Genomic DNA, 25,115 nt, shown 5'->3' on the forward strand with positions numbered 1-25,115 from the left:
ATACCAAATGTAAAAAGCACTTCTAAAGTAAAAAAATACACAAAAGCGTGTAAAAGATCAAACCGAAAGTCAATCTACAAAATATGTCACTAACTTGGTCATAGTTAATTGCAATTGCGTTAAAAATAAGAGCGCTAAAATCGAGCACATAGTTCAGGACGTAGCAGTTTTTCATTAATCGCACTCTCTTTTACTTCCTCGCCCGAAAATATTTTCGCAATGCGCTTGACGCCATAAATATTTTTATGTAACTCATGGTTACTTCTCTAGTGCCTTAGTGGTCTATTCTCTTCCCTAGTGCCTCTCTGTTTAACCCCCAAATATACCAAGAAATAATTATCAGTTTTGATTTTACAGATGAATCTATTCCAATTTTTAAGGCTGCAAATATTACTTTGTGATCACATATACCGTCCACGATATCGATTTGATTTATCACCTTAGTACGGCTCTCTGCTTAAAAGTCTAATAGTTTATTTCCCCTCGTGAACATGTCAACTACTTGTGCAATTGAGTGATTTCCGTTTAATAAGATCTCGCAGATTTCTCTATTCCTTGAATACGGTTTTATAGAGAGCAAGAATCCAAATTTATGCGTGGGAGATAGAAATCTCGCAGAATAATTATAACACTTCTACTGTGTCTCAAATAAAATGCAGATTTTTTATTTTCTAATAGTGAAATAATATCAAATCGCTGTCTGATTGTACACCATACCCTTTCTATTTCAATGTCTGTTAATACATGGGAGGCGATGTATAAATGTGATTTGACTGCTAGAAAAACTCCGCCACCTTCCCCGTCGCAATAGTAGATTTTAAATAGTGGAGGAAAAACTTCGCTGTCTCATATATCCTTCGTAAGTCGATTCTCTGTCACTATGACCATAACCGCGTCTCGAAATTTGTACTCAATTTTAGCGCTCTTGTTTATAACGCAATAGTATGAATTGCGACAAAGTTAATGTCATATTTTGAAGGTTGCATTTCGGATGGTCCTTATCTACGCTAATGTAGTTAAGATGGGCAAATTACACTGGGTGTGCTCATAAAATTTCATATAATTTCCCTGGGTTAATTGTTATGGATTTTTCCTTAGTTTCCGGCATTACTACTCTTAAATTTACTTCACGTGATGTGAAGAATTGCCCAATGCGGATTACCTCTGAGGATAACCTTACTCATTACTAATATTTAGCATAGAATTTTTCTCGCCGAATATCCCGCATAGATTATGTTGATGGTAAGAGTGCGTCTTTTAAAAAATGAGAAAAAGTATGATTATTGTGGACTAGATCCCTCCCATGAATCTACCGCCACTACCGCGCACAGTATAAACCTACTCACCCATGAAGGCACGCACTAGGAAAAGGTATACGGTGAGTTCAAATATAACTCTAAAGATAGGAAAAAAACCTCGTCCCGGAGCCCGAAAGTGAACACTCCAACGGCCCGACGCCTGCGGGGACGTGAATTACCTTAGTGCATTCCACCCGCTAATATTAATTTCGATGGGATATTTGCTCCTGGAGTTAGACTCCAGCAGGGTTATTCCTCTAATCGTATGGCCGGGCAATAAGTCAAAATCGACCATAACTACGGCCTCGGGACATACGCATGGCTTCGAGCGATTAGTACGTAAAATTTTCATTTTTTGAAGAGCTGATTTTGATGGGTTCAAGGGTCATCTGAAAAACGCTGCTGGAGTTTGACTCAAGGTCTGGTAGCTCGGTCGCTTCCACGTTCGTCCTCGTCGGCTCTTGGTGCCGTGAAGGAAAAGGATGCAGGTTGATTCATATGCCAACCTTCCAATTTTTCACCGAACCGAGCCCATCAATTAAGGGTGTATCGTGAGTGTCTACATATTATTGAAAACGATAGAACATTTATGTAATACGAAAAAGGACTTGATGGAGAAGAATACCTGACTGAAATATTTTCCTATTTCCTTCCGACAAAATTCCCTCCCACAGATACCATAGAAAGTGCTGAAACTGAAACTGCGGTGAAAGTGGCACCGCTTCATTCTTTGCAGTAATTAATCACACTGTACCTTCTATAGATTAAGAGACGCATAGATTTATTCCTGATGGGAGGGATAAAGTGATTTCCGAGGCGTTTTCCCACACTTTTACGTCAAAGTTATTGGATTAAATAGCATCGGACAATGTACCAAACCTAAACCGCACCTAACATAGAAGAAGCATGCTTCATTTACTAGCGACAAAAATACCTCATCAGGTAATAAACGTGAGCACCGTCGTAGGAATAAGGGACCATAGGGTAGTAACTACACACTTTTCTCTAAATACCGCTGAAAATTTTAAAAAAGGACGTAGAGTATTTTTTAAGAGCTGATTTTGATGGGTTTAAGAGTCGTCGGAAAAACGCTTTCCTTGCGTTTCAAGAATCAATAATAAAGTTAAATGTAAATGGTACTTGGATAGCTCTTCCTTCGCTCGCAACTTAGAGAATAAATATCCACATCCCTATTAAAACAAAAAAGAAGATAGTGACCAAGATGGTATGACGCGGAAATGAGAAAATCATTGAGGCGACAAAGAGCGTGTCATAGTAAAATGAACAATGTCAGCACGATAACTCCCGCGTGTTGATAATTTAAAAAAAATATAGGTTTTTTTAATGCCGCCACGAAAGAAGCTTTCAGGAATGCATTCACCAATTTTAAAGAAAAAACACTAATAGCGCAGTTAAGGGATAACCAAAAGTATTATGGTCTTATTTTACGGAAGGTAAAAGATCTGATGTATCTTTCCTGAGAAACAATAGTGGAGATTAGTTGACAAACAATTCCGATGAAGCAAATATATTAAATTCCTACTTCATGAGTGTGTTCACCGAGCCTACTGATATCTCATCCGACAATCTCTGCATACGAAAGATGCCGCCTTTTGACATTTAGTACAAACGGAATAGAAAATACATTGAATTCGCTCAGTCCAAATATATCACCCGGTGCAGACAAAATCCCTTCTCACGTGTATAAGAAGCTAGCCTCAGATATCACCCATATATCACCCTCAGATATCACCCATACTTGCAGTTAATATTCAGTAAATCCATATTGCAACACGAAGTACCTTATGACTGGAAAATTGCTAATGTAACGCCAATATTCAAAAGTGGAGGCAAGGAAGAGCCATCTAATTACAGACCGATATCTTTAACGTCCATCTCATGCAAAGTCCTTCGACACATCGTAGTCAACTCAGTAATGACATAATCAGATGAGCAAAACTGTAATGAGAACTCAACGTGGATTCATGAGAAGTAGATCATGCGAAACCCAGCTAGTGCTTTTCTCCCACGATACATTAGTCTCCGAAGAGGACAAAATTTAATTAGACGCGATCTATCTTGATTTAAAAGAAGATTTAATAATGAACCCCACAGAAAAATGTTTATGAAACTGAAGCCTTACGGCCTAGATGAAGATGTCATTTCCTGGATAAGAGAACTTTTGAGCAACCGCTTGCAGAGAGTAAGTAGTATAAGACGGTGAAGTCTCCAACGAAGTTGGAGTCGCTTCTGGCGTCCCTCACGGTAGTGCCATAGGCCCACTCCTATTCCTTCTTGATGTAAAAGACACTGGTGAAATAGTCCACAGTAAGCTACGATTATTTGCAGAGGAGGCTGTAGTTTACAGAGAAATCCGTTCCAGCAAAGACATAGATGAACTAACGAATGACCTAGCTGCTATCCAAGCATGATACGATGCATGGCAGTTTGAATTAAATTTGAAAAATCATAGGATTCGAAGTAGTTTGGGAGGACCAAGATCCAGCCAGGTATACTGGACCCAAACAATGGTCGAGCGCGACCCTTTTTCGAACCCTTTCCTCGGTCACCCAGAGGTTATCCGGGACGTCGGGAGACGGCCATAACAGCACGAGCTCACCCCTACAGATATCACCTGTTGTAGTAAATTTTTTGCATTTTTAATTCCAATACTTAGCGGTAAATAAAGGCGCTAATAATATTCCTCGCGGTTGAGCGATTAAATTCGTCTTTTGATCGAGATTTTACGATGAAAAATAAGTATTTTATGAAAAGTGATAAAATTAACGTCGATTGCATCCAGAGATTTGCACGCCGAAATTTTGTGATGGGAGGGGAAAAGTAAAATAATCCTTTCTCTTCCCCCACTCCACTTTTTAGCTTGACCACGTGTATGAGCGTATCCGAAATTCTGGTGGAGACGGCAAATGTGTTTGGCAGAGTGAGAGTTTTAACCATCGTACACAATTTTATTTAATATTGTAAAAAACCCTAGGTTGGGAAGAATCATAGAACACACTAAAAAAGGATAAAAAACACTCACAGTTAGTACTAAATTTTCGGTGGCGTATTACCACCTTCCTCAGAGTTAGGTAAGAGACTGTAGGTAAAGGATAGCTGAGGGAAGGGGAAATAGTGGGGAGGTAGGGTCCAAAGAGGGGGGAAAGAGTGTGTTGAGGTAATTAAGGGATTATCGATTGATATTTAAGCCGGGAGGAAGAAATGCTTTGAATAGCCATATGTACGTCAATTCAATGGAATTAAGTTTGAGTGGGTGGTCTGTGGGGGGAAGGGAGGCCAAAACTGATATGCATGTAATGCACCTATTGCAGAAATTTTACACCAATGTGAATTATTAGCCAAAACTCACCGTTATCATCTACTTAAATGGGTATTTTCGTTTGAGGTTAACACCCCTATTGGCTTGAAAATACAAAGGTAGATAAAATTTGTTATGCTTCGGAAAAATTATTAAATTTTTTAAGTACTTTGAAACAAGAGATAAAGTTATGTGGATAGTAGAAGAAACTCTTGTCTTACTGATTTGGAATTGGTTTCTCCAAGCTGTAATTTGATTTTAATTTTGATGATGGTGATAAAAATGTCTCTGGTAGCTAACTTAAATATTCCAAAGAGCAAATCAATGACGTACATTGGATCTTTAGGTATTCCTAAGTACCTCTTGCGGTAACTTCATTATTAATTCAATTATATTATTGTTTCCACCAACTCCAAAGCTGCCAGCTGAGTATGTGCTCGAGAATATTTCATCAACAAAAATTATGTTTGGCGGCTGTATGGCAATCTCTGGTGTACTAAATCTAAGACTAAGTTGGCATCAATTAACTTCGGTGATCATTGAATAGTAGTGTAAACATTATTCTTAATCTTTCGTAAATTATTTTCCTTCAAATGATTCAATAAAAATTGTATTCGATCGAAATCCGTTCGACTTATTTAGGAAGACCGCAAGTAAAACAGTATATCACATTAACTGACGTTATAAATCTAATATATAAAAATGGAATTTAACATACATTTAAAACTAACATTAAAATGATATTCACAGCAATAATACTATGCTTTTCCACTGATTTTTGGTCATCTCGCCTTGCTGCAGTAAATCATTTCCTTCGCATACGAGAATTAAGGGGCATTGCATTGAAACGTTCTCTCGGATTTCTCATTGTCGTCGATTTACAAAGCGGTATAAAGCACTATATATACACGCCTTCTTCCTAATTCCCTCCATTTTCACCCTCGTTATTTTTTCGCAGACAAAGGATCACAAGTTTGTTGACGGGGTTAACGGGTTCCGCGAGAAGTTCGCTGTGTGTGACGTCAGCATGCCTTCGGCAACCATCGTGCCCTCTCGGAGCGTTTGAGGCGACCCTCGTATTCCACACTTTTCGCTTAGCCTTTTAAGGGTTAAATTTTTTAATAAAAAAGCGTTGTAGCTGCCGCCAGTATCCCCTCGGTGTGTACTTTCATTTACGATAGTAAAAAAAATTGGTGAACAACCCTATTGTTAGCCGCGTCCGGCATTCCATACTATCGGCGGACTGCGCGTGCGGCAAAACATCGATTTTTATTTTGCGTGATACTAACGGTAGTTGTTGATTTTCTTGGATGGACACACTAAAACGTTTGATGTAATTTTAACTTAAATATCTCGAGGTAACTCGGAGATTCTTTTATTATAATCGTTTTTTATAATTTTATAATTCATTCAATTCATTATAATTTTATTATAATGAACACAAAATTTCGACGAAAAACAGAGTCCTCCAATTTGTCAATTTGTGTCGAATCAACTATAAATATCGCAAGACAGCGAATAAATTAGGTTTTAAGAAATGTAAAATAAATGTGACCCTAAATAAATTATATCTTATACACAATCCACTTGCTAAAAGATTCACTTCCCAACGTCCACCGCAGAAATATCGCCGCACGTTAGAAATATCGATCTTTATTTCGGCGTCGCAGGTGGTCGCAATTCTCCTTTTGGTATCATACTCTATAGGATTTGTTGTATATGTGGTGTAAATATCTCGCGGTAACTCGGTGATCCTTTTTTTATAATTGCACATGAACACCAAATTTCGACAGAAAACAGGGTCCACTATTTTGTATCATATTGACGATAAATATCGCAAGAAAGTGAAGAAATAAGGTTGTATGAAATGGAAATGAAATGTGGTACCAATATCATATAGCTTGTATACAATTAATCAAATTTAAAAGATTAAAGGTCCAACATCTGTCGATCACGATATTCCCCGTGGCCAACAGCGAGCTGCGAACTGTGCCGAACGTTCGAAAAACAGATTTTAATTTCAGCGTCGCAGGTGGTCGCAATTCTACTTTTGTTATCATACTCTATAGGTTTTGTTGTATATGTGGTGTAAATATCTCGCGGTAACTCGGTGATCCTTTTTTTTATAATCCTGAACGAACACAAAATTTCGACAAAAGACAGGGTCCAATATTTTGTATCGTATCGGCCACAAATAATACAACTGAGTCGTGAAATTTGCCAAGAATTAACAACAATAAATCGCATAATAAAATTATAAGTTTTTGTTTGTATTGAATCACTACAGAAGGTGTAGCATTAGTTTTAACATTCTGAATTTCGAAAAATATTCAATGATGGCAATTTTTGCGAAATTTGTTCAAATTTGAGGCAAAGTAATTTGTTTGAAAATTTATCTAAATGTCTAGTTTGTTTAAATTTAAATTTATCTAGTTTGCGTCAAAAAATGCACTAATGTGTTGACAACAACTGTGTAAAGTTTCAAATTCCGCACTCAAAAAAATCGATTTTAAGGTTTTGACCAGCTTTTTTTCGATTTCAGCCCACTGCGTGATCGTCTTCAAGGATTCCTGAGCTGAGATTCCCTTTCAGAATAAAATGTGCTCTGCGTTAACTTTTCCGCCTCTGTACTAAGAAGTACCCCAACAAAGTTCGCGCCACCACTATCGCTCAACGGGAGAGTCTGTTTCCTTTCCAATGGGTTGTTATTCTCTGGTCAGTGAAGGAAATTCAAACAAGGCAAATCATTTCCTTTCTTCGTCGTCCAAATACGCGACCGACCACTGAGTCTCCCGCAACCCACAGCATGACTCGCGATGAACTCCGTAGAATTGAGGCGCATTCGACGGCATCACGCGCGCACGTACGGAAAGCTACTCTGAATTTTCCTTCGCATATCTCAACGAAACGACAAAAATCACTACAGGCCATAGCAAGCTTTCACTTGAGATAAACAAGAGAGTCAACTCGCAGATTACATGGGCCACGCATTTGAATGAGTTGACTTTGAAGAAGTTTTAGCTTTTCTGGAAGAACTGACGAGCACATCACCAGAACGCATTTTCTTTGGATCAAGAAGGATATGCTTCCTATCTTGCTTTGAGATACCTTTGTAAACAGGCGAGAAGGGAGAAGTAGTCGGTATGTTGGAGGTAGTAGCGGTAGCTAGCTTAACGTTAGCGGAAACATAGCGAAAGACTAATAGTACTGTGTACTACTGGGAGAAACGCTAACTAGCGAAACTGATGACGCTAATATGTAATACATCGAAATGCTGTCAAGATTTCAAATTTAATTAAAGGAAGAGATATAGTCCCAAGTGAAGTGTTAATTCATTAGAGTATGTTTTTCGTGCATTGATTTTTATGTCCACATTAATTTAGATATTTTCTTTGGCTCTTAAATATTGCCAAAAGTAATTTGACAGCAATAAACGTCATGAATTGTTTCAATTAAAAAATAAATTGGTTTGCAGAGCAATTTAAAAGGAAGCGATTTATCAAACCGAAGAAAAATAAAGTCCTTTTTGTTTGTTTTGGCCACTCCCTAAGACAAAATAAAATTTTATTTTTTACGATTTATGAAATTTACTTCGGAAAATTGTATTTCGTCATTTAAATTTGTAGCAAATGTGAGTAGGAAACATTTTAAGTCGCAAGTAACGTAAGTTACTAAAACATTTTTAAGTGATGATTTGTTTAGGTGTTTAGGAAACATTTTAAGTCGCAAGTAACGTAAGTTACTAAAACATTTTTAAGTGATGATTTGTTTAGGTGTTTAGAGAAATTCATGATGCTCAAAATCGCTCCTCACCATTGCTGCCTTGCAGATTACGTACAGCGAATATTCATGCAGTAAATTATCATAGACGAGGAAATGAGGAGGTGGAGGTGGGCATTCAGAGAATTCGAGGACGAAAGCCAGAGTAGTTTCGAAGAAGAAAAGGAAAGGAGGTTTAGAGGGAGATAGAGGAAAAAGGAAGGCACAACAGATAAGGATATCGAATGAGCTAACATTCTGGTGAGCCGTGCGAAATACGTTCGAGCCTCGGTTCGAGGCAGGCAAATTAACCGTCACGACCTTGGTGGCTTAAATAAGACCGTAATTGAATTTCCCTCGTATCTTTCCAAAGATTATACACCGTTAGAGAGGGAAACTTCATGGATTACGTGGACATTTCATGTATTTGTAAGTGCAAGGAGCCCTTGGAAAAATTAAATCGTGTAAAGAATTCGTTTGATCGTGGAGTCACTTTGAAAAATGATGATTATATAATCGCCTTTCGCCTCATTATTCATCCATTCTCCCACAAAGCGATGGTGGCGGCACAAACTCTGCTGGGATACTTTTTTACGCCACTGTACGTCCACAGAGAAAATTAAAATTTTCACGAGAGGATTTCCCAGTCGGTCCATTAATGTGTTTTTGCCCACCGCGCATTTCATTGGGCTTACACAAGTCGCCGCTCACGAAGGAGTGAGGCTGCGGCTGTTGACATAAATTCATATTCGTAAAGATATTATTTATCAAATTCCTCCGTGCAGCCCCAATGATTTCGGCACTTTCGCAAAAAGTGGAATTTGCCCTCTCAACAACATTGACTGTGATGATGTCCATGTGGGCGCACAAGGAAATGAATATAAGAAATGTGGTAATATATGAATATTTTAAAGCTATTTAAGAACGCTGGCCAAAAAAAGGAACAGAGTTTGCCAAACTTATAAAAAGCAATTACAATGACAGTGATTTTAGGTGAAAATGTCATGTATTTTTAAGTGCAAAGAGCTGAACCCCTTGGAAAAATAAAATCACGACACCGCAGTTCGCTCAGAATCAACGAATCGGAGGTGTAAAGGTAAGAACTATATCTTGTTTTCTCTTCTTCATGGATTGGTTTTCCTCGCTTTACTTCAAATTTTGGAACTCGGGTCATTATATTTAGTTTAGAAGGGGGGTCGCACTTTCCCCGTCGTTACCATTCTCTCCTACCTTCCGGGGCAAGTGCGACCCCGTTGCCTGGGGCAAGTGCGACAGGGGGTCGCACTTACCCCAGGCTACGAGGTTGTAATATCGATTGAATTTTTAGTTTCTCTCAAACGGTTCGTGCTTTAAACCTTCAGTTTTTGCCTTTTAGTTTCGGTCTGGCAGTTCTTGCGTTTTCCTTTCTTGTATAAATGTTACAAAATACCTTGGAATTATGAAACTAGGTCGTTATATTAGAGTCCTCACATCAAATTTTATTTTGAAGGTTTCTTTGATAAAGAAAGCTTCCTTTAGTTAGTTTTGCATGCAATAAATATCTCGTATTGTACTCTTACCAGAAAAATTGCATCTTTGTAGGTGCCATTACCAAGGATCTACCATGGTGAAATTGTTTACGCAAATTTAAACTTTAGACCTTTCCTGTGGGCATAAGTAAGAAAATCAAGCTCATATTTCTAGGAGATATTTCGTGAGTATTTTCTTCGCTCTGTTTAAGAACTAGTTACATAAATTCAATAACTTCGGGTATATTGTGGGGGTAGCTGTTATAATGTGAGCAAAAATTACTATTGCAGGGTAAAATGGTGCGAAATTACATAAGAAAAACAAAAAAAGGACTGACGTATAGTAAGGATGACCTACAAAAAGCTCTCGAGGAGATTAGAAGTGGAAGAATGGGGACAAAATGTGCCAGCAAATATTACAATATTCCTAAGACCACTCTTCATGACCATCTACAAGGACGACGTGGCATTAAGTCAGCATCCTTTGGTCGCAGTACCGCTATTGCAATTTCCGAAGAACGAGTATTAGCGGAAGGGCTTATGTGTATGGAGAAACATGGATTTGGCTTGTCAAGAAAAGAGATTCTGGAAATGGTAGCCGATTATGTACGTAAAAATGACATGAAAACACCTTTTAAAGATGGCAAACCTTCTGAAGATTGGTTTCTCGGATTTATTTCACGGCACAATCTTTCCATTAAGAAACCTCAAAGTGTAGAGTATGCAAGGAAGAAGATATGTGATCCTTTTGTAATTAATGTTTATTTTGATTTGTTGCAAAAGACAATCGATGAATTACGTCTGAATGATAACCCGGAATGCATATGGAATCTGGACGAAACTTCATTTTCTATGGACCCAACGAAGACAAGAGTTGTTGGTAAGAGAGGATTTCCCTCAACTCGTACAATAAGTTCAACTGGTCGTTCGAACGTCACTGTGTTAATGGCCGCAAGTGCAAATGGTGTTAAAGCCCCTCCACTGATAGTATTCAAAGGGAAATACGTTTGGGATAGTTGGTGCGCACCAGAAAATACAGGATTTCAAGGAACTGCATATGCTGCTACTAAGAATGGATGGATGGAAACTGAGGTTTTCCAAAACTACTTCCAGAGAACATTCTTGCCTGCAATAGGAGAGAAACGACCTGTTTTGCTAATTTATGATGGACATTCCACTCATTTGGGAATAGAATTAATCAACTTAGCTCAAGAAAATGGAGTGCATATTTTAAAGCTGCCTCCACATTCTAGCCACCTGCTTCAGCCTCTTGATCTTAGCGTATACAAATCTTTAAAAACGAAATGGGATATTGAGCTAATAAAATGGCAGAGAAAAAACGTGGGACTAATTTTACCTAAGAGCCAATTTTCTAGGCTAATTGGAGACATTTGGCTAAGAACTGAGGAAGAAGTTATTCGAAATGGCTTCAGAAAAGGGGACATTTTTCCTTTCAACCGTGATGTCATAGCAGATGAAATGTATGACCCATTAGCATTGAAACGATGGAAACAGAAACAGATAGAATCCACGTTAATTTCAGTTCATAGTTCAATTGACGCTGCAGCTGATACATCTCTTGTATCATCTCATCCTACACCATCAACAAGTTTTTGCATTGAGCCATCCATTGTGAGTCAGGATGCAACATCACGTAAAGTGTCATTTGAGGAACTTTTATTGACGACTGTCAATGCAAACACTTTAGACCAAGGAAAGAGGGGTATGAAACGGAAAAGAGTAGCAAAAGGCGCAGAAGTGGTAACAGGGGAATACATCTGCAGTCAAATGAAAGAAAACTTACGTCAAGAAGAATTCAGTGGTAGGGGAAAGAAAAAAGTGATTAAAAAATTTGGAGAGGACTCCGACATTGATTTTGAAAGAGCATTGGGTATCATATCTTCTGACGAGGATGATGTAGGTAACATGGAGTTAATTCCTGAAACAGAAGACGGCATGAGTCGAAAAACTTCAACAAATTTGGTAACTAACATTGAAAAAGGAGATTGGATACTGGCGAGATTCAGCACCAAAAAGTCAGTTGCCCACTATGTGGGAAAAATTCTGGAGATAGATGAATCAGGTGATCCCGCGGTTTGCTTTGTTAAGACATGCTTCGGGAGTGAAATAAGTTTCACCTATCCAGAGAATGAGGATTCCAGCGAAGTACCAAGGGAAGACATAGTAGAAATATTACCTAAGCCCTCGGTTGGCCGTCGAGGAAAGTTGACGTTTTGCCAATCTTTCTCGGGGTACAACTTAAAATAAACAAATTAATATTCAGTGTTCGGTTGCTTGAAGACCATGAGCTTTATTCATTTCGCTTTTTCATATTAATAACAAGAGCTACATAGGAGAAGCATTTTTTTGTTCATTACAATCTAATTGTATTCATATAAGTGGTCTTATACAAGATTTATACTATTTTTGTTATTATTTATTAAGCTTTTATGCATATTACCTATTTTAATACACTTGTAAATTAATGAATAGAAGCCAAATACTGTTACTATCATTAAAAAACAAATTTGACCAAAATTCCGCATTGTGTCATGATTAAAAAAACAAATTCCAAAAAATCTACTTACACTACCTAAGATAAAAGTTGATTTCTCGAGAATGGTTGAACATAATTTGGTACTTTAAAAAGCAATGTACAGCTGAATGTCTGGGCTAACCGCACTTACCCCATGTGCCGCGTAATGTGGAAATATATTGCACATCAGCCATGGGACGCACTTGCCCCATGTGCGGGGTAAGTGCGATCCCTTGACAAGGTTGTAAGAAAAAAATTATAAAAATTACCACTTTACAGAGAGAGGAATGTAAATCAAATTATCTTTTTCGGTGATACACATATATCCTATGCATTGAATTTCATGTTTTTAGCAAGCCTAGATAATTTTCCTAAGCTAGTTGAAATTGATCTATGCTATTTAGGGGTCGCACTTACCCCACCTTGCCTCATTTATAGAATTCGGTTTATCCTGAAGTCACTTTGACAAATGATGATATAATTGTCTTTCGCCTCTTCACAGTTGCTGGATTCCGTCGGTAGGACCAATTGAACTCAGTTTGGAGTGTATGGTGGATATGCCTTCTTTGAAATTAAACATTAAGAGGAATCCTGAAGCGCAGCATTCGATAACGGATAATTAATAGTACCATAGATAGTGAAAATTGAAAGTTAACAGGGATAGGAGACGGAATAGAATCAATAGGATTGCAATATAAAGCTGAAATAAACAGATAAATGAACGCAAACAAAATTAAAACGTATTCGCCATCACACTTAATGAAAATAAAGTCATTTCTACCAACCTTTCTTTTATGCAAGGCCGGATTAAGAATCTCTCAACTGCAAATGTGTATTGATATAAACAAAAGAGGAACGACAGACCGTTCAATAGATTACGAAACTTCTATCGAACCAAATTTGCATAACAAATTAGAGTTTGATAATTTTTACCAAACACGCAGCAAAATCCGTAAAATTAATCATAACTTCGATAAAAGTTACCTATCTCTGAATTGTATTGAATTAATTAAGTTATTTTTACCAAACTCTCTCGTGCAACTGACCAAATTATGAAATATCAAAATTTTTGATGAAATATATCAAGAGCGTTTGGTAAAATAAATCAAGAGCTTAATAATTTACACCAAAGTTTAAGTATATTTAACAAAAATACTCCCTATCACACCAGGTTGATAGTCTTAATCAATTTTTTTCCGTGTGCACAGCGCTCAATAACCAAGAAAGCAATGCGAAATGAAATTCGAAATTTCAAGAAAAAAGTACCTACTCGATGAATTACTAGAAGAAAATGCGAAATCCTTTTGGTCGTATGCGAAAGAGCTTCCGTGAAAATCTTCAACCGTAGATTCGTTATTTGATAAAGATGATAAACTTGTCACCGAAAATATTGAAAATGCTAAAACGTTAAATTCCCACTTCGAAAGATATAAAGTACAGAAGATACCAAATTCAATTTATACGTCCCATGTACTGAGGAATCGATGAAAGAAATCTCTATACCACGTGATGGGTAACTAAATAACTAAGATCAATAAAGAATGGTATATCTCCGAGTACGGAGAGAATACCCGCGCGTGTCGTCAAGGAGTTTGCTCCACAAATCGCACCTTAATTAGATATAATATATTCAAGAAGTCTCTGAAGTGTGAAATCTGAAGGAAAGTTACCGCTAAACTGGAAAATTGCAAGCGTAACAACGATATCCAAAAATGGAAACAAACATGACCCAGACAACTATCAACCATTTTCATTAACAACGATTATAGGATAGATACTTGAGCATATCGTCGTTAGCAACATCATGACTTGCTTGGGCAGTCGTAACTTCCTCCATGGCTGTCAGCACGGATCCCGAAAAGGTAGATCATGCGAAACACAGCTCGAGCTCTTTATACACGACGTTCTTAAATCTGGTGAATCGAAAACATAAGTTGATGCATTGATTTTAAGAAAGCTTTCGACATGGTCCATCACAACAAACTTTAATGCAAATCACAGTCATGCGGATTAAACGAAACAGTGGTAAACTGGATACGCATCAGCTTTCGACGCGACATCTTCCTGAATGATCGTAAACAAAAAGTAGTTTCTGACGGAATTAGCTCTGATGTAATAATAGTGACATCAGGTGTTTCACAAGGAAGAGTAATCGGCCCTCTTTTGTACATTTTATACATTAATGACCTCTGCTCCCGAATTAGCAAAAAACTACGTTTCAAAAAAGGCTATTCGGGCTTCCAATCTGGCAGAATGAAGGGAGTTGAATCTTTTTTGAATATATTCGCCGGGAAAGCATCTAATTTTATTTCAAAAACGTTTATTTGCTGACGGAGCTGTCTTCTATCGCAAAATTAGTGATTTAGCAAAAGATTTAGATATCGCAAATTACTCTATGATATTCTGTCATCGGATTTAAACAGCGTTCATTTGTGGAGCCAAGAGATGGGACTCGAACTTAATCTGAGCAAATGCATGTCGGTGCATTTTTTGCAGAGTTCATCCAACTATAACCATGCTTATGCTGTGAATGGTATTAACAAAAAGGCAACAGAGGAAGTGAAGTACCTGGGAGTTACGATAACCTCGAACCTCACGTGGGGAACACATATAAAGAATATTTGCGGCATAGCCCCGAAGAAATTAGTATTCGTCCAGCGTATTGTGTAAATATTTTCGAATGAGAAAGTAAAAGAAAGGTGATATTTCGCGCTCGTCCGACCGCACCTTGAATATACAGCGAGCGTATGGGATCAGCTACAGAAAGACAATACGCGAACTGAATAAAATTCAAAGGAAGGCTGCGCGTTTCGTCAAAAACTGCTACGGGCGTACAGACAGCGTTACCTAGATGTTAAGCGAATTAGGGTTGAAGCCGCTGGTGACTCGGAGGCTGCGCGCTAGGCTTAGATTGCTTGAACAATTCAGAATGGATATCTTTAAGAGCAACACGGAGAACATTATATTAGAGCCCCACTATATTTCCAGGTCCGACAAAAGCGATAAATTGGGAGAGATATTTTACCGAACAGAAGGATATGAGAATTCGTTTTTCCCCCGAACCATATGGAACTTTAATAAATGATAGTCGTAATTTCGTTAGAGCATTTCGTTTTTATGCGCAAATGGCTGGTGCCCTAAACCCCCTGCCACACGCCTTTTAGACGGCTTGCGTGGTAGTATGTAGATGTAGACTTAGAAATAGAAGTCTTATTCTTAATATAAGTTAAAAACCATCTATCTGCGACATTTGGTTGCGGATATCTAGTGAATTGCTTGATTCTGATTCCCTTAATCTTATTTCCGCCTTTGTCCAAGACAATTTTTCACTAATTATAAAAATCCCTGGCGCATCCCCAAAGCATCGCCCATAACTCCTATTTCTAATTTCTTTTCTTCCCTCTCCTTTGACAATGAATATATATTTGAGAGAGCTACGCTGCCGAGCACCAGTACATAATATACTATTATACTGTATAATATGCAATATGAAGTCCAGCTCTTGCATAAATTTCTTCAAAATGATTTATTAATAATGGAATTAACAATAAATGGTGTCGTTGATAGTATTTAATTGAAGCTTTTGGCCATATTACCGAGGTCTGAAGCAATCAATAAATTCATCCACTAGTATTTTAAAAGTCTTCTGTATGTGTTTGCAATGGAGAGAGTACAAAGCAAGAAAGATGAGAAGGTTAAAATATTATCCAAAATGCATTCATGAGTTTACGTTGAAATTTTTCTTTAAGAAGGCGTGGTTAGTATTCCTTAATCACCATGAAAAGTCGAATTCCGAGATTTAGTATCCGAGATACGTCATAAGATTCGGGAAAATTAAATAAAGAAATGTGATTGGGAATGGAACCAAACACATTAAATTGATATCGAATGTCTACATAAAGGCTTAAATACAAATTCATTTAAGAACCATCTATCTCCCTGACCGGAATGTCCAAAATGCATATGAAAAACTTCCTGCAGAAAAAGTTAGCAATGGTCAGGATAGAGACAAAAACGTTAGATATCGTATCGGTACAAGTTTACACACCAACTTCAGTCAGTGAAAATGAAGTGTTAGAAGACGTAAGCGGGAAAATCAAGCAGGTTTGAACGTAATAAAATCTTATTGTTTCATGGATTTGGAATTGTGGAAGAATGTTAGATTAACGGGAAATTACGGATCAATAAAACGAAATTAATGACGATAAATGCTCCTAGAATTCTGAACAGAACACAAGTAAGTGGTTGCCTACCCACCGTTTAAGAATCGCATGCAAAAAAATATATTCTTCGAAAATACGTAAGCAATATTTAGTTCAGAAATAAGATTTCATGCATTGCGCACTTTTGCGAAGCATAAGTTCAAAAATTAGAAGGTCTACATAAGCTGACGTAGCGCAGAAGTCGACCGTGATCATAATGGAATGAGAATGAAAATTCATCTAATTTTATGATAAAAACAAAAGGAAGAAGAAAATCGAGGCTCAGACGGAAAGAAATGTAGTCGAGAAAATTAATGGTTCTCAGATGAAGACTTGGACTTCATGGGAGACGGAAGATAACTCAGGAGTGTGAAAACGGAAGGGCAAAAGTACTACTCCAGGAGAATAATGAACGAGAATTGTCGAAAACCGAGGAAAGGTACATAAACATGGATGAAGAACCATTGCGATGAAAATTAAAATAACCTCTCCCATGGAAAAGTGGGAGCTGCCTACAGAATTCTGAGGAACCATTTCAAGGTAAAACGCAAGTTTGTAAGTGGCACGAAATAATGTGTGCTGATTGTAATGGAAGACCGAACTTTGAGATGGAAAGAATACCTGAAAGTGTGATACAAAGGAAGAGAAATAATGATCGAAGAGGAATGCGATACAGAAAAGAATGAAATGAGAGCTAGCATCTTATGATAGGAATTTGAAAGTGTAATGTCAGACCTGAGAAAGAATAATGCTTCATAAATGGACGATATGTCTACAGAGCTAATTGAAAATCCAAAAAATTAGACTTTAAACAAGCTCTATAAACCATATGCAAAATATATACATCAGGGGATATACAAAGTGACATTAGGGAGAACATCATTATTCCTCTTCCGAAAAACAAGGGAGTAGAGTAGTGTGAGGATCAAAGTAATGAAATATTCGTTAAAGATATCGAAGAGAATCATTTACAGGAGAATAGAACGAAGACCAGAATAATTCCTGGAAGTGGACCAAGTCAAATTCAGAAATTATAAGGTCCCAGGAAAATCAATGTTGTTAATTAGACTGAAAATAAACAAAAGAATTAAAAGAACAGACCAAAGTTCATGGCATTTGTCAGCTTGGAGTGGCCTTTTGACAGCGTGAATTTGAATTTATTTGTCATAGTTCTCAAAGAAATGTTTTTTTTCGTACAATGATCGAAGAATTCCCCACAGTCTATTTAAAAGCCGTGATGAAATGTGAACCAAACCGTGCAGAACATAAATATCGAAAGGAACGAGACAAGTTGTGAACATTTCCCCGAAATTTTTCATGTGAAATCGAGAAAACAGTCAAATAAATCACAGAGAGGGCTACAGAAGACGAAATCCGTGACGAGAGAATTAGCATGAATTAACGATTTGCTGGCGAAAAACGACACATAGAAGAGAAGAACCTGATAAATATGAAAAGGGTAATACGCAGCCGAACATCCACGAAAAAATCTCAAATGTTAGCATCAAAAGAGAGGAGACTCGGAAAAACGTTTAACCAAAAAAAAAACAAAAGCTTTAAGATGAGAAAGAATTTCACTACCCAGGAAATCAGAGAAAGCAGCGAAGCACGAAGACAAACAAGAAACAGTCAGTTCAGTAACTTAAGGAAAGGATGTATTCTGCGCAAAGAATAATCTACGCACAGTTTAGAATGCAAGCTTAACCGCAAGGAAATAAGTTTTCACATGCTACGTATGGAGTACGTTTCTTAATGAGAGTTAAGCATCGACAACGAAAGCGGCAGAAAAGTCATGAGTCAAAGGATTCGTATAGTGGTGTTGACGAAAACTAATTAAAATAAAGAGGTTCGCTTCAATAAGTCATAAATAAGGGGTAATATGGGTAGAAGCAAAAAGAAGTTCAAAAACCATTAGAAGAAGGCGGAGCAACTTTAATTTGCCACATCTCAGGAATGATGGACCGATGAAAATAATCGAAAATTTACTGTAGTCTTATTAACTCCGTTATTTTTACTCTTAAAGTTAAAGTAAATTATAATTTCATTTTATAAAAATGCTACACAGTTTTTAGCGTTCTTCAAAGACATTTAACAAATATCAATATTCAGATATTCCTTGTATGAACAGTCAATTTTTGGGTAAGATTGAGTTCTTCGTGAAATTCCTAAGGTGAAGAAATCGGAAATAACTCTCACGCTTTGTAATAATGAAAAATGAAAACATCAGATTCAATAATCTGCGATAAAGGTTTACGAAGATTTTTTAAAATCGTAGGATTCTCCAATGGAAGATCATTAAGCAATGTGTAGCTCGCCATATTGCTTCCAAGGCCATCGCATACCAAAGGCAACAGGCACACAGCAAGAAATATTTATTGTTATTATGCTAAGAGGGTCATTACCTCTTTTGCCCTCAATCAAATATTGTTTCATAGAATGAACGAATTGTTTTTTCAATCCGTGTGGAATTTATCAGTTTTAAGTTTGAGAAAGATAATTTAAATTCATTTTTGCTAGCACTTCCCCACTTCAACCCTTGATAATCAAACCTTATGTTACGCGAAAGGCGTGAAGTAGCGAACGAATAAGGCTATTCGATTATTGAACGGGAGGATATTATTTATCATTAGCAATAAAATTCCATCCATTTTTTAACGCCCCGTTTAAATAAACTTTGAGAATATACCTTCAGAACTTTTGAAAATAACAAAAAACATCATTAGTATTCGATTTACAGGGAGAGATGCACTGAGGGATGATGAAATATGATCTTCTGAGGTCAAAACAGTATAGCGTTAGCTAATGAAATCGTTCAATTTAAGAGGGCTCGCATTAAATATCAGTTTAAGTATTGAGACTAGGCAGAAATTGCTTAAACTTTTTGAATGTAGTGCGCCGACACATGGATGTGAGATATGAACACTAAGGAAGAAGGTGACCAAACTTGAGCAAAGCAGACATGAGGTTAGAAGGAGGAGTATAAGAACATTGTGGACACAATTCTAATTGGGCACGCACCAAATGAAGTCCATCCAGAAAAAGAACAAATGGTAAAAAGAAGGAAAATAAGAAACTTGAGATCATCGGACAGTTACCCAAGCAACACCACTTCAAACGGAATCTCATAAAAGGAAATATTCTTTGGAAAATAAAGAAAGGACGACCGAGACCTTGATGCATTCAAGTTTTGGCGTTGGAAATGGGATGCAACTACAACAACGACATGAAAAGGATGGCCGAAGATAGAGATTGTTGAAGTCATCACCGCAGAAGTGAGGGCAACTTTTAAAAAAGGAAGGAACTTAAGAAAAAATGTATTCGGAACAGTCAAAGATTTGCGACAGACTAAAATTAATTTCAACTACTCTAATGATAAACGCCTCCCTTCCGCAAAATTCAGCAAGCAGAGTTCAGGAGTAAGCAAATATGTTACAATTATTCGATCGCATTTTCAACCGTATGTTTCATAAAACTTTGTTTTCTTGTTTTATTGCGGAGTCAAATACTCCAACGGAAATGTGCGACTGAAAAATACCCACATAAACAACGATGGAAAACAATAAAAGGACTGTGATAGGTGTCCCTAAGAGTAAAAAAACAGCAGGATAGGTTATTCAAGCGTTACACGGGAGTATCTATAGCAAGGATTTCGTAATTGCACAGAATCCTTAACTGGCTTTATAATTAAATGCGTTTGGAAGAAGTGAACGATTAAGTTAGGAGCCTTTGCGATACGCTTTACCAAATTTAGATACCAGCGCAAGAATTTATCAAAAACTGCTGCCGTTGCCAAGAAGAGAGAGTGCATTGACGGCGAATAGATTTTCAGAAAATTTCTATGGTAGAAGATTATTTTATCAAGTTAAAATACTATCGAATAACAGCAGGAGAATCGATAGAAAATAATAATGTGACGTAAACGTGTTAATATTACATGAAAACCAATCTAGTGCCTCAAAAAAATGACAGCTGCGAAATGAATCAAGTCAACTATGCACCAAGTGTCTATGTAATGAGAAGATAAATTGTCAAGTGTATTTAGAAGACGCTAATATTCATAACGAAGTGCAGGTAATATCTAAGATACCTCTAATTGTAAGATGTCTAATGATACGTTTAGCCAAACAAATAAACTATGAATGGGATCATAAGTACAAGAATCCGTCTGCTCCACCTCGAGAACAGCTTGTAAAAAACGCGAACCCAAAAATCACCTCGTATCTTATCTGGTATTTGAAAATTTTTAAGAAATCACGAAGGAAGAAGCCAAACAAAAATTATATTGTGTGTTACTGCGCTTAAGTATATCACGCCCGTCATAAAAAACTTCTATTTCTAGTAAACACTGAATTTTAGCATACCAATGGCAACGTTTTGGCATATAACATAATAAAATGTTGAAAGAAGAAAATTGCTTACCTTTCATTCCTCACGATGTGGAAGGATTCCAAGAAATATCACTTGTAAAATAGCACACCACTACTTTCACACGGCTCAATTTTCTGAAAATAATAAGAAAAAAGACATATATTAACAAAGCGCTGTTATCATGCACGAATCGGGAGTACAAAATGAATAAAATCTGAATATATTGTACTATTGCAGCAAAATCAGGCTATCAAGGCGACGGAAATTTTTCAACGAGAAATTAAATTAGCGAGAAATGATAGTAAATCCACTTACTTATTCAATCGTCTTTACTTATTGATTGCTCAGGCCATGTAAGTCAACGGACAAGGAGAGAAAATAAAAGACGAGAACTGAAAGTTCTTGGTTGTATTCGGAGGAAACTCCCGAATAATTGAGATAAATTTAAGGAATGACAACCACTAGGCGAGTACACTAAAGAGAGGCGTCTATTTCAACTCAGAACACGAAATATTAAGAACTCAGGGTTAAGGTGCGTTTGGTGGGGACATGGAGCAGGTAGTCCGAAGATGGGCGTGGTACACCTTCCGTAGGGTCCTTAATCCTCAACCCTTTCCTCGACGCGTTCGGCCTCGCTGGCCCGTGTCTTGGACCCTCCCAGGGGGGGGGCTTCCCTCCCGAAAAGTGACCCTATGACTGCAATTTGGAAATCAATCAATCAATCCAATAATCAAAAAATGACTGTTTGCATAGTACTCCTGTCAATCATGCGATCAAGTACGTCTTTGAAGCGTGATTCTGCGATGAAAAATAACGATTTTGTTAACTTTGCTAAACACGTGGCTGTGGACCACCGGAAAATGGCAACAGCGCTTTGGAATGGGCAAAGTAGTGGGCTGTTTGAATGAGTTACGAGCATGATTTTGCCATCTGGTACCGCTCATTTGCACGCCAAGGCTTCAGTTAATTTGCCTTCAGTTCCACATAGGCTCCGATTAGATAACCTGCGTCGAGATAAAGGGTCAATTATTCCCTAAGTCGGATATTGAAGGGTTAAAGCAGTCGAACTACTTCAAAAAGTCAAAAAACACCCGAAAGGTGGATAGGTTGCGTGATTTTTAGACGGTGACTGCGAGTCCCTTTACGTATTTTCTCCAGAGAAATGAAATAAAATTGCGGCAAAGTTCTTTGTATACAAGGAATCTTAACTGCTGACAAAAATGCACCCCATTAATGATCATTCATTCAAAGAGGCGCTGCCAGGTACGGTAAAATTCTTTACTTCTTGTTAATCTTGTTAGTGTTAATACCTCATCGATAAACTCGAATGGAAATCTCTATAAGACCGCAGACTGAAAAATAAACTTAGCCTAATTGATAAATTCAAGAGACATGTATTTTCTGGCGAAGGTAGTCATATCTTACCAACGCCAGCATACCACGTAGATCGAATCATAAAAAAAATATATGAGAGATAGACTGTGGAACAGACAGATTCAGAATTTTTTCCACAATTTATAAGAGACTGTACAGACAGCATTAGAACTCACAAATAGATTACATGAGTTATATTGTAGCTTACAACTTACTTAAACATTAATGCATGTTTCTAAATTTTCACGACGGCTCATAATGCTTGAAAAAATGCTTGACAAATTTGTATTGATAAAAGAAGACTATAATGAACAATGTAAAACAATTGACCCAGTTAAATTTGATTTTATTACCTTTTCTAAATACTTACTGAATGGCCGTCGTATCTCACTTTGTCGTCGCCCTTTCCTAGTATTTTTTTACAAAACCCAATTTACTTAATACCTGTTATTTCCCGAATATATTTTATTCCACGATAGATGATTTTTGAGGTTTCAAATGATCTGCGCTTCCTGAATCCATGTTGACCTCTCATTAAAGTTTTGCGCGTCTAGGTGTTTAATTAATAAGCTGAATACGGTGTGTTCATCTACATCTACATAATACCCTGCGAGCCCCCTCTAGGGTGTTTGGCAGGGGGTGATAAATCACCAGCATGCAGCACGCATTAAGTTTTACAAAGGTTAGTAGGTTACACTAAAAGTCATTTAATCTACTTATGCGTCTATCGCTACCGTTATAATTTCTTATTGACCGTGGAAAAAATCGATCGTTTTACCTTCAACTTCCCGGACATAAGACCATGATGCTCTTGAGTTATTCCGTAACTGCTCTACTAGTGTTTTTCTTTTAAAATTCGTGAATGCATTCCTGAACGCTTCCTTCGTGGCGGCTTGGGACAACTATATTGTTCATTTATTAACTCAACGATTCAAGATTCAACCTTGGTCTCTGTTACGGTTACCGCTTGGCTGACGATTGAATTCTTTACAGCTATAAATACTCCACCTCCAGCTCGATTCCTCCAGCTAGATTTTTATTCGATCGAAATCTTACCAAGATCCGGGAAACATTGGTTAGTATCAATGTACAGTATTGATACTATTGTACTGTTCCGATTAATGCTCAGAATTTCGGCAAAGACGGATTAAGTTCATTGTATGAATTGCTGTCTCATATGCCCATGGAAAAATATGTTTGTTTTGGAGTTATCCTTTAGACTAGCTAATTTTTTGCTACCTGCTCGAAACCCAAGCTAGTCTTGACCGACTTTCATTAGGCTGAGAGTCCAGATCGGAATTTCCGACATCGCCTTCATTCCTGCAACCCTTCCTGTATAATACAAATTGCACGACATTTTGGATGGTCATTAATGGGGTGCATTTTTTTAGCGCTTTAAGAGTCCATATCTACAAAAAAAACTTTGCTGCAATGGCTGAAAGAGGACTGAGTAGTGAGTAGTATATGTGAGCATTTATGTGTGATAAATTCAAAGAATACCTGTCAGTGCGATAGTTAAAGTATTCTTAAAAAATTTTCTTTCCTTTCTCTGGGGAGAATATATAAAGGGCCTCGCAATCACCGTCTAAAACTCACGCGGCCTAACCACCTCTAGGGTGTTTGGCATGTGACAATTATTTGCTATAGCGTTATTATTACAGCGCTATTTACCTGCACCTCTCTTACGAATAATCAAAAAGCCTTAGGGCTAAAATAATGGCCATATTTGCCCATTATTTTTCGTTTGAATTCATTCGATGCCCCCAGAAGAGCTTCCTTTGTATCATTTTTCGATTTTAATAATTGTCCCGCATTTATTTTATTTTCACACAAAAAAGATCTACACGTGTCTTTTTCATTTTTGCGAGAGAAATTAGCTACTTCTCCCTCATTAGACTCCATGTAGAATACGCTGTCAGTGTTTGGGATCCTCGTGAAATAGGCTTAAAAAAGAGTTAGAACGCGTGCAAAGAGGAGCTACCAGCAAACAATTATCTCAAAAATAGCAACCTTTCGGGAGAGCAAAAGAAACTATTCATATTTTTAATTGCACACCTAAATTCAAAATCACAAATACATTTATTAAATAATAAATTCAACAACGATTTCAGAAGGGAACTTAGGAAGCAGAGCAATTTATACAACGTGTACAGAAAGTACATTACGTCATGTAATAAATTGAAGGAACTTGAAGCTAAAGAAAATTACGCTCCACAACGCTCAATAACTAAGGAGTTAGCTCCACAGATCACTCCTTACTAAGAGATAATATCTAGAAGTCACTATCAGAAGGAAAGTTATCGCTAGACTGGAACATTGCAAGCGTTACACCCATATTTAAAAAGGGAAACAAACATGACCCAGGCAACTACCGTCCAATTTCAATAACATCGATCATAGGCAAGATACTTGAGCATATCGTCGTTAGCAATATCATGACTTTCTTGGACAGACGTAACTTCCTCCATGACTGTCAGCACGGATTCAGAAAAGGTAGATCATGCTATTTACGAGTTCTATTGCTGCCGTTATAATCTCTTATTGATCGTGGAAAAAATGACATTCGGAATCTGTCTGTTCTGCAATCTATCGCTCTTATTTTATTTATATGATCTGATCTTCCGTAGTACGTTGGCGTCCGCAAGATATGGTTAACTTCGTCAGAAAAGACACTGCTCTTGAATTTATCTAAAAGGTTTAGTCTGTTTTTCAATCTACGGTCCGACAGAGATTCCCATCCGAGTTTATCTA

General features: G+C 37.3%; 1 long non-coding RNA gene across 1 annotated transcript in view; it reads right to left on the minus strand.

Moving 5' to 3' along the window:
- Positions 1-25,115, minus strand: part of LOC124165932 — a 47,502-nt gene that overhangs the window by 11,930 nt on the left and 10,457 nt on the right. Inside the window, exon 2 of the long non-coding RNA XR_006866358.1 lies at positions 21,042-21,124. This is a non-coding gene — a long non-coding RNA (uncharacterized LOC124165932). The remainder of the gene's footprint in view (positions 1-21,041; positions 21,125-25,115) is intronic.

This window comes from Ischnura elegans, chromosome 9, assembly GCF_921293095.1.
Source record: "Ischnura elegans chromosome 9, ioIscEleg1.1, whole genome shotgun sequence".
NCBI classification, from domain to species: domain Eukaryota; kingdom Metazoa; phylum Arthropoda; class Insecta; order Odonata; family Coenagrionidae; genus Ischnura; species Ischnura elegans.